This window comes from Oreochromis niloticus, linkage group LG2 (assembly GCF_001858045.2).
Source record: "Oreochromis niloticus isolate F11D_XX linkage group LG2, O_niloticus_UMD_NMBU, whole genome shotgun sequence".
NCBI classification, from domain to species: Eukaryota; Metazoa; Chordata; class Actinopteri; order Cichliformes; family Cichlidae; genus Oreochromis; species Oreochromis niloticus.
Window position 1 is genome coordinate 16907415 of NC_031966.2, and position 11668 is coordinate 16919082.

The 11668-nt window shown below is 43.2% G+C and overlaps 1 long non-coding RNA gene across 1 annotated transcript; it reads left to right on the forward strand.

Annotated features, from left to right (window-relative positions):
- Positions 1-10683: 10683 nt before the first annotated feature.
- LOC112842443 (uncharacterized) lies at positions 10684-11385 on the forward strand. The gene is made up of 2 exons (XR_003214218.1): positions 10684-11147; positions 11281-11385. It is a non-coding gene; the product is annotated as an uncharacterized LOC112842443 (long non-coding RNA).
- Positions 11386-11668: the final 283 nt, after the last annotated feature.

The window sequence follows — 11668 nt, forward strand, 5'->3', positions numbered from 1 at the left end:
CATGTATTTAATGGTTTTCAAGGGGCGTCAGCTGTATGTGCGTGCACACATGTATTTAATGGTTTTAAAGGGGCGTCAGCTGTATGTGCGTGCACACATGTATTTAATGGTTTTCAAGGGGCGTCAGCTGTATGTGCGTGCATACATGTATTTAATGGTTTTCAAGGGGCGTCGGGTGTATGTGCGTGCATACATGTATTTAAGGGTTTTAAAAGGGCGTCAGCTGTATGTGCGTGCATACATGTATTTAAGGGTTATCAAGGGGCGTCAGCTGTATGTGCGTGCATACATGTATTTAATGGTTTTCAAAGGGCGTCAGCTGTATGTGCGTGCATACATGTATTTAAGGGTTTTCAAGGGGCGTCAGCTGTATGTGCGTGCACACATGTATTTAAGGGTTTTCAAGGGGCGTCAGCTGTATGTGCGTGCATACATGTATTTAAGGGTCTTCAAGGGGCGTCACTTGTATGTGCGTGCACACATGTATTTAAGGGTTTTCAAGGGGCGTCAGCTGTATGTGCGTGCACACATGTATTTAATGTTTTTCAAGGGGCGTCAGCTGTATGTGCGTGCATACATGTATTTAAGGGTCTTCAAGGGGCGTCACTTGTATGTGCGTGCACACATGTATTTAAGGGTCTTCAAGGGGCGTCACTTGTATGTGCGTGCACACATGTATTTAAGGGTTTTCAAGGGGCGTCAGCTGTATGTGCGTGCACACATGTATTTAATGGTTTTAAAGGGGCGTCAGCTGTATGTGCGTGCACACATGTATTTAATGGTTTTCAAGGGGCGTCAGCTGTATGTGCGTGCATACATGTATTTAATGGTTTTCAAGGGGCGTCGGGTGTATGTGCGTGCATACATGTATTTAAGGGTTTTAAAAGGGCGTCAGCTGTATGTGCGTGCATACATGTATTTAAGGGTTATCAAGGGGCGTCAGCTGTATGTGCGTGCATACATGTATTTAATGGTTTTCAAAGGGCGTCATCTGTATGTGCTTGCATACATGTATTTAAGGGTTATCAAGGGGCGTCAGCTGTATGTGCGTGCATACATGTATTTAAGGGTTTTCAAATGGCGTCACCTTTATGTGCGTGCATACATGTATTTAAGGGTCTTCAAGAGGATTTCTGCCTTTCCTTGGTTTGGACAGCTGATTGTATTTACGGGTCTTCAAGGGGCGTCAGCTGTATGTGCGTGCACACATGTATTTAATGGTTTTCAAGGGGGGTCACCTTTATGTGCGTGCACACATGTATTTAATGGTTTTCAAGGGGGGTCAGCTGTATGTGCGTGCACACATGTATTTAAGGGTTTTCAAAGGGCGTCAGCTGTATGTGCGTGCACACATGTATTTAATGGTTTTCAAAGGGCGTCAGCTGTATGTGCGTGCACACATGTATTTAAGGGTTTTCAAGGGGCGTCAGCTGTATATGCGTGCATACATGTATTTAAGGGTCTTCAAGGGGCGTCAGCTGTATGTGCGTGCATACATGTATTTAAGGGTTTTCAAAGGGGCGTCAGCTGTATGTGCGTGCATACATGTATTTAATGGTTTTAAAGGGGCGTCATCTGTATGTGCCTGCATACATGTATTTAAGGGTTTTCAAAGGGGCGTCAGCTGTATGTGCGTGCATACATGTATTTAAGGGTCTTCAAGAGGATTTAAGGCATGAATCAGGGAATGTGTGGAGGTAGGATTTATGCCTTTTCCCGTGATGTGTGGAGGTAGGATTTATGCCTTTTCCCGTGGTGTGTGGAGGTAGGATTTATGCCTTTTCCCCTGATATGTGGAGGTAGGATATATGCATTTTCCCGTTATGTGTGGAGGTAGGATTTATGCCTTTTGCCCTGATGTGTGGAGGTAGGATTTATGCCTTTTCCCGTGGTGTGTGGAGGTAGGATTTATGCCTTTTCCCCTGATGTGTGGAGGTAGGATTTATGCCTTTTCCCGTGGTTTGTGGAGGTAGGATTTATGCCTTTTCCCGTGGTGTGTGGAGGTAGGATTTATGCCTTTTCACCTGATGTGTGGAGGTAGGATTTATGCATTTTCTCCTTATGTGTGGAGGTAGGATTTATGCCTTTTCCCCTTATGTGTGGAGTTAGGATTTATGCCTTTTCCCCTGATGTGTCGAGGTAGGATTTATGCCTTTTCCCCTTATGTGTGGAGGTAGGATTTATGCCTTTTCCCCTTATGTGTGGAGGTAGGATTTATGCATTTTCCCCTTATGTGTGGAGGTAGGATTTATGCCTTTTCCCGTGGTTTGTGGAGGTAGGATTTATGCCTTTTCACCTGATGTGTCGAGGTAGGATTTATGCCTTTTCCCCTTATGTGTGGAGGTAGGATTTATGCCTTTTCCCCTTATGTGTGGAGGTAGGATTTATGCATTTTCTCCTTATGTGTGGAGGTAGGATTTATGCCTTTTCCCCTTATGTGTGGAGGTAGGATTTATGCCTTTTCCCCTGATGTGTCGAGGTAGGATTTATGCCTTTTCCCCTTATGTGTCGAGGTAGGATTTATGCCTTTTCCCCTTATGTGTGGAGGTAGGATTTATGCATTTTCTCCTTATGTGTGGAGGTAGGATTTATGCCTTTTCCCCTTATGTGTGGAGTTAGGATTTATGCCTTTTCCCCTGATGTGTCGAGGTAGGATTTATGCCTTTTCCCCTGATGTGTCGAGGTAGGATTGATGCCTTTTCCCCTTATGTGTGGAGTTAGGATTTATGCCTTTTCCCCTGATGTGTCGAGGTAGGATTTATGCCTTTTCCCCTGATGTGTGGAGGTAGGATTTATGCATTTTTCCCCTTATGTGTGGAGGTAGGATTTATGCCTTTTCCCCTGATGTGTCGAGGTAGGATTGATGCCTTTTCCCCTTATGTGTGGAGGTAGGATTTATGCATTTTCCCCTTATGTGTGGAGGTAGGATTTATGCCTTTTCCCCTTATGTGTCGAGGCAGGATTTATGCCTTTTCCCCTTATGTGTGGAGGTAGGATTTATGCATTTTCCCCTTATGTGTGGAGGTAGGATTTATGCCTTTTCCCCTTATGTGTGGAGGTAGGATTTACGCCTTTTCCCCTGATGTGTGGATGTAGGATTTATGCCTTTTCCCCTGATGTGTGGAGGTAGGATTTATGCCTTTTCCCCTCATGTTTGGAGGTAGGATTTATGCCTTTTCCCCTTATGTGTGGAGGTAGGATTTATGCCTTTTCCCCTTATGTGTGGAGGTAGGATTTATGCCTTTTCCCCTGATGTGTGGAGGTAGGATTTATGCCTTTTCACCTGATGTGTGGAAACACATAGAGGGGAAAAGGCATAAATGCTACCTCCTCACATAGAGGGGAAAAGGCATAATTCAGGGGATGTGTGGAGGTAGGATTTATGAATTTTCCCCTGATGTGTTGAGGTAGGATTTACGCATTTTCCCGTTATGTGTGGACGTAGGATTTATGCCTTTTCCCCTGATGTGTAGAGGTAGGATTTATGCCTTTTCCCCTTATGTGTGGAGGTAGGATTTATGCCTTTTCCCCTTATGTGTCGAGGTAGGATTTATGCCTTTTCCCCTTATGTGTCGAGGTAGGATTTATGCCTTTTCCCCTTATGTGTGGAGGTAGGATTTATGCCTTTTCCCCTTATGTGTCGAGGTAGGATTTATGCCTTTTCCCCTTATGTGTGGAGGTAGGATTTATGCATTTTCCCCTTATGTGTGGAGGTAGGATTTATGCCTTTTCCCCTTATGTGTGGAGGTAGGATTTACGCCTTTTCCCCTGATGTGTGGAGGTAGGATTTATGCCTTTTCCCCTGATGTGTGGAGGTAGGATTTATGCCTTTTCCCCTCATGTTTGGAGGTAGGATTTATGCCTTTCCCCTGATGTGTGGAGGTAGGATTTATGCCTTTTCCCCTGATGTGTGGAGGTAGGATTTATGCCTTTTCCCCTGATGTGTGGAGGTAGGATTTATGCCTTTTCACCTGATGTGTGGAAACACATAGAGGGGAAAAGGCATAAATGCTACCTCCTCACATAGAGGGGAAAAGGCATAATTCAGGGGATGTGTGGAGGTAGGATTTATGCCTTTTCCCGTTATGTGTGGACGTAGGATTTATGCCTTTTCCCCTGATGTGTAGAGGTAGGATTTATGCCTTTTCCCCTTATGTGTGGAGGTAGGATTTATGCCTTTTCCCCTGATGTGTCGAGGTAGGATTGATGCCTTTTCCCCTTATGTGTGGAGGTAGGATTTATGCATTTTCCCGTTATGTGTGGACGTAGGATTTATGCATTTTCCCGTTATGTGTGGACGTAGGATTTATGCCTTTTCCCCTGATGTGTGGAGGTAGGATTTATGCCTTTTCCCCTGGTGTGTGGAGGTAGGATTTATGCCATTTCCCCTGATGTGTGGAGGTAGGATTTATGCCTTTTTCCGTGGTGTGTGGAGGTAGGATTTATGCCTTTTCCCCTGATGTGTGGAGGTAGGATTTATGCATTTTCCCCTTATGTGTGGAGGTAGGATTTATGCCTTTTCCCCTGATGTGTGGAGGTAGGATTTATGCATTTTCCCCTTATGTGTGGAGGTAGGATTTATGCCTTTTCCCCGGATGTGTGGAGGTAGGATATATGCATTTTCCCGTTATGTGTGGAGGTAGGATTTATGCCTTTTCCCCTGATGTGTGGAAACACATAGAGGGGAAAAGGCATAAATCAGGGAATGTGAGGAAGTAGGATTTATGCCTTTTCCCCTGATGTGTGGAAACACATAGAGGGGAAAAGGCATAAATCAGGGAATGTGAGGAAGTAGGATTTATGCCTTTTCCCCTGATGTGTGGAAACACATAGAGGGGAAAAGGCATAAATCAGGGAATGTGTGGAGGTAGGATTTATGCCTTTTCCCCTGATGTGTCGAGGTAGGATTTATGCCTTTCCCCTGATGTGTGGAGGTAGGATTTATGCCTTTTCCCCTGATGTGTGGAGGTAGGATTTATGCCCTTTCACCTGATGTGTGGAAACACATAGAGGGGAAAAGGCATAAATGCTACCTCCACACATAGAGGGGAAAAGGCATAAATCAGGGGATGTGTGGAGGTAGGATTTATGCCTTTTCCCCTTATGTGTGGAGGTAGGATATATGCATTTTCCCGTTATGTGTGGAGGTAGGATTTATGCCTTTTCCCCTGATGTGTAGAGGTAGGATTTATGCCTTTTCCCCTGATGTGTAGAGGTAGGATGTATGCCTTTTCCCCTTATGTGTGGATTTAGGATTTATGCCTTTTCCCCTGATGTGTGGAGGTAGGATTTATGCCTTTTCCCGTGGTGTGTGGAGGTAGGATTTATGCCTTTTCACCTGATGTGTCGAGGTAGGATTTATGCCTTTCCCCTGATGTGTGGAGGTAGGATTTATGCCTTTTCCCCTGATGTGTGGAGGTAGGATTTATGCCCTTTCACCTGATGTGTGGAAACACATAGAGGGGAAAAGGCATAAATGCTACCTCCACACATAGAGGGGAAAAGGCATAAATCAGGGGATGTGTGGAGGTAGGATTTATGCCTTTTCCCCTTATGTGTGGAGGTAGGATATATGCATTTTCCCGTTATGTGTGGAGGTAGGATTTATGCCTTTTCCCCTGATGTGTAGAGGTAGGATTTATGCCTTTTCCCCTGATGTGTAGAGGTAGGATGTATGCCTTTTCCCCTTATGTGTGGATTTAGGATTTATGCCTTTTCCCCTGATGTGTGGAGGTAGGATTTATGCCTTTTCCCGTGGTGTGTGGAGGTAGGACTTATGCCTTTTCACCTGATGTGTGGAGGTAGGAGTCATGCCTTTTCCCCTTATGTGTGGAGGTAGGATTTATGCCTTTTCCCGTGGTGTGTGGAGGTAGGATTTATGCCTTTTCCCCTGATGTGTGGAGGTAGGATTTATGCCTTTTCCCCTTATGTGTGGAGGTAGGATTTATGCCTTTTCACCTGATGTGTCGAGGTAGGATTTATGCATTTTCCCCTTATGTGTGGAGGTAGGATTTATGTCTTTTCCCCTGATATGTGGAGGTAGGATTTATGCCTTTTCCCCTTATGTGTGGAGGTAGGATTTATGCCTTTTCCCCTGATGTGTGGAGGTAGGATTTATGCATTTTCCCCTTATGTGTGGAGGTAGGATTTATGCCTTTTCCCCTGATGTGTGGAGGTAGGATTTATGCATTTTCCCCTTATGTGTGGAGGTAGGATTTATGCCTTTTCCCCTGATATGTGGAGGTAGGATTTATGCCTTTTCCCCTTATCTGTGGAGTTAGGATTTATGCCTTTTCCCCTGATGTGTGGAGTTAGGATTTATGCCTTTTCCCCTTATGTGTGGAGGTAGGATTTATGCCTTTTCCCCTTATGTGTGGAGGTAGGATTTATGCATTTTCCCCTTATGTGTGGAGGTAGGATTTATGCATTTTCCCCTTATGTGTGGAGGTAGGATTTATGCCTTTTCCCCTGATGTGTGGAGGTAGGATTTATGCCTTTCCCCTGATGTGTGGAGGTAGGATTTATGCCTTTTCACCTGATGTGTGGAAACACATAGAGGGGAAAAGGAGGTAGGATTTATGCATTTTCCCCTTATGTGTGGAGGTAGGATTTATGCCTTTTCCCCTTATCTGTGGAGTTAGGATTTATGCCTTTTCCCCTGATGTGTGGAGTTAGGATTTATGCCTTTTCCCCTTATGTGTGGAGGTAGGATTTATGCCTTTTCCCCTTATGTGTGGAGGTAGGATTTATGCATTTTCCCCTTATGTGTGGAGGTAGGATTTATGCATTTTCCCCTTATGTGTGGAGGTAGGATTTATGCCTTTTCCCCTGATGTGTGGAGGTAGGATTTATGCCTTTCCCCTGATGTGTGGAGGTAGGATTTATGCCTTTTCACCTGATGTGTGGAAACACATAGAGGGGAAAAGGAGGTAGGATTTATGCCTTTTCCCCTTATGTGTGGAGGTAGGATTTATGCATTTTCCCCTTATGTGTGGAGGTAGGATTTATGCATTTTCCCCTGATGTGTCGAGGTAGGATTTATGCCTTTTCCCCTTATGTGTGGAGGTAGGATTTATGCCTTTTCCCGTGGTGTGTGGAGGTAGGATTTATGCCTTTTCCCCTTATGTGTGGATGTAGGATTTATGCCTTTTCCCCTGATGTGTGGAGGTAGGATTTATGCATTTTCCCCTTATGTGTGGAGGTAGGATTTATGCCTCCTTACCATGCATGGAGGGTTTCACCCCAAGTCTAGCACCCTGAGGTTGTACGCTAAGCGGAAGGAAGGGGGCCGGGGACTGGTGAGTGTCAGCACCACAGTCCAGGATGAGAGAAGAAACATCCACGAATACATCACGAAGATGGCCCCAACTGACAGTGTGCTCAGTGAATACCTCAGGCAGCAGAAACCCAAGAAAGAGGAGGAAGGCGAGGAACCATCATGGAAGGACAGGCCCCTGCACGGTATGTACCACCGGCAGATAGAGGAGGTGGCTGATATACAGAAATCCTACCAGTGGCTGGACAAAGCTGGACTGAAAGACAGCACAGAGGCACTAATCATGGCAGCACAAGAACAAGCTCTGAGTACAAGATCCATAGAGGCTGGGGTCTATCACACCAGGCAAGACCCCAGGTGCAGGCTGTGTAAAGATGCCCCAGAGACAATCCAGCACATAACAGCAGGGTGCAAGATGCTAGCAGGCAAGGCATACATGGAACGCCATAACCAAGTGGCCGGCATAGTGTACAGGAACATCTGTGCCGAGTATAACCTGGAAGTCCCAAGGTCAAAATGGGAGATGCCCCCAAGGGTGATGGAGAATGACCGAGCTAAGATCCTGTGGGACTTCCAGATGCAGACGGACAAAATGGTGGTGGCTAACCAACCGGACATAGTGGTGGTAGACAAACAGAAGAAGACGGCCGTAGTGATCGATGTAGCAGTTCCGAATGACAGCAATATCAGGAAGAAGGAACACGAGAAGCTGGAGAAATACCAAGGGCTCAGAGAAGAGCTCGAGAGGATGTGGAGGGTGAAGGTAACGGTGGTCCCCGTGGTAATCGGAGCACTAGGTGCGGTGACTCCCAAGCTAGGCTAGTGGCTCCAGCAGATCCCGGGAACAACATCGGAGATCTCTGTCCAGAAGAGCGCAGTCCTGGGAACAGCTAAGATACTGCGCAGGACCCTCAAGCTCCCAGGCCTCTGGTAGAGGACCCGAGCTTGAAGGATAAACCGCCCGCAGGGGCGTGCTGGGTGTTATATATATATATATACATATATATATATATGAGGGCGGAGAACCAAATATTACAAAATGTCAAACGCCATCTTAACAAACTGAGTCAAATACAGCAAGCGAACAGTAACTATTAAGCCACAGCATGCCTTTTTTTTTTTTTTGTCCTGTTTTTCATGAGCTGTTTCTGGAGAAAATAAACAAACACATAAGGCACAGTAAAGTGCTGCATGATTTGCTGTGAGTCACTAGAATTTGATTTGGGTCTACGTGGCCCTAATGACGCAGAATGACACACCACAACTGTCCAATGAATGAGTTTAAAGTCAGTCTATATGACATCATTTTAGCACCTTTTTCTTTTTTTAAAAGGCAGCATGAAAACAAAGCATGCCAGTGCTAACACCAAATTCTAATTGGTTTAGACAAGAAAAGGATTGAAATATAACAACGTAAATGGTTCTTATGACTATAGTTGATTGCACTGTATACATGTGTCATAGGTAAACAAAAACAAGATGGAAATTAAAATGACATGATTACAGCAACCATCATTAAATTATATTTGATGCTTGATTTCTGACACAAAGAAAAACTGGATCTAGCAGTTATGTGAAAAGTACCTCAAGCAGAGTTTAAATGAAGTACTCATTCATGTACACAGCTAAAATCGCTTCCCTATGGTTGTAAAGCTGTAGCCTTCCATCAATCATCTCCTAAATTAGAAAAAAGTGCAGTACATTTTTCATTCAGTACTCAAAAGGTTGGACATGAAATTTTAAATTATGGGCCCAAGAGGAGCTATTATCCAGTCCTGTAGCTTTAGTGCTGAAGAGCCTGTAGCAAAGTTATGGTAAAAGGCATCAAATGTACTTTATGGCTCTGTCCTACTCATGTCACAGCTTGCTCTGGCGCATGGCCCAAATGCCTCCGTCCACTGACCTTGGAGATGATGATGGCATTAAAACTGAAACATGCACACACTAACGGCTGCTCTCGGCCTCATACTCGAAGCCACAACACACACACACACACACACACACACACACACTAGCTCTAGGACAGCAGCAAGGTGATATTTTGCCTACCTTTATTTTACAGTCAGCTAAAACATACTGCGATCTATTGCACGATTCAGCATTAAATAACAAATTCTGACAATATAGAAGGACAAGAAGGTAGCAATATCACATTTCATGACTTCTTTATTCCATAGACAACTTAAAATACAACGTTTTTTTTTTCAGTCACACTACAAATGTGACTGAACTTTTGGCTTTCAAAGTAGGATGAAATCCATACTAGGGGCACATAGTCAAGATGGTTTCAAAGGGCATCTTTGGCTTTTACTTGAGGGTAATTACAAGCAGACAAGCTTGACAAGAAAAAGTGTGTTTGTGTGTGTGTGTGTGGGGGGGGGGCATTAAAGACACTCAGTGCAATTCCCCAATGCAGAAAATGAAATGTAGGTCTTCAGCACTAAACGGCTACAGTGGAAAAGGGTGTGTGTGTCTGTGTGTGTGTGTGTGTGTGTGTGTGTGTGTGTGTGTGTGTGCCATACACAGAAACAAAAAAGATGAAATGACAATGTTTGAACAAGCCTTATGTTTCTCCCGTGTAGACGAAGGAAGACAAACAGCATGCTCTTTGTACTTTCACATTTTCATCACTGCCTTAATGAAGTCCTATTGTTACTGTTTAACTAGTTAGTGTATTTTCTCACGATTTATTATAATTAATAAACTTTAACCTCCTAAGACCCGAACTCTTTCATGGCATGCACTTTTAATTTGTCTTTGCTATTTGGGCTGATTGGGACCTGATGAATGTAAAAACAAAGAATTACGTGATTTTTTTTTTTCCCACATATGTGGACGCCAGGTCCTAGGAGGTTAAATATAAAACTAGAACTACTTAATAAAGTAGTTCTAACACTTCACCCAAATGATAGAAAGTATACTCACTTCTCAATTCCACACAATGTATATTCTAGAATATATTGTCATGTTTAAGAATGATCTATTTAGAATTAAAAGCTGTGAAATAGGCGCTTGTACCATCTCAGATCATAACCCGGTTTATCTTGAGATCTGCCTGAATAGAAAAAAATAGATCAACCTTATGGAGGTTGAATACAAATATTTTAAATTATCCAAATATTAAAGAGAGTTTGAAAGAGGAAATAGAAACCTATTTAGAGTATAATGAAAATGAGGAGGTATCTCCAGGAATAGTATGGGATGCACTGAAGGCAGTGAATAGAGGAAAAATAATTAGTATATCCTCTTATCTGAAAAAATCAAGGTGGGAAAAGCGCTGTCAATGAGAAGACAAATTGTTAGAGCTACAACATCTAATATAATAATATAATAATAATATCTAATATAATAATAAAACTTAAGAAATAGATGATCTAAATACGATGGATATTGTAATAGGGCAGCCCTTAGCGGCTGGAAACACAGTGAGAGGGACGAAGGCAAGTGCAGTGGAACAAAAGTATTTATTTGCCATACAGCTCTCCTTACAACAATTCACTTGTCGGGCTTCTTCACAGCACAATATATCCTCCTCTAATGACAACCAGCAGCCTTAAATATGTTCAGCTGTCACAGACCAAACCATTATTCCACTCTTAGGTAAATTCTTAAATCCCAACCTTCCACCACAGTATACAATATATCAATTAGAATAAATAAATACATAAATACATTTCACATTTTCATATTAATAAATATTTCACACTTTAATGTTACACCAAACCCAATATTATAAAAACCCAGAAACCCAAGCACAAAAAGATTCACCACACTCTCTTTACCAATGGTCTCTCCCGGAACCTTTAAATGGTGTCTGGACCCCCGGGGAAACATTTGCCCAAACACCTTGAAGAGGACACAGGCAAGAAAGGTGAGTAATCATTATCTTACAAACACTTATTTGCGCCACTTTTCTTCCTAGATTTCACACACACATTTGCATTAGTTTTCCTTACTGGTAAACCTTAATCATCATCTCAATCACCATTCTTCTCTCCTGACAGACAACCACCACATTCCTTGATGAGGAGCAGCTGTGCAGGATCTGAATCAAGGCTACCAACTGATTTTAAAATTCCCAATAAATAATCAATAAATATTTAAACTTCTTGTGTGCAAATGTTTTACTGTGCAAATCCATGCTTAAAGTGCAATGCTAAATAAAGTGCTTGATAAGGTGCTTTTAATAAAGTGAAAGGTGTGCTCTAAAGTGCTATACAGATAATATAATACAAATAAATGTAGTAAGGGAGTCCTCTTCCTTACATTTCCTCCTCCCTCTCCTAAGCGCGAAGTGCTTTAGTCCTCTGTCATTCTAGATAAACAGTCAGCAACCACATTTGACTTCCCTGGCCTATACTGGACCGTAAACTCATAAGGCTGCAGAGACAG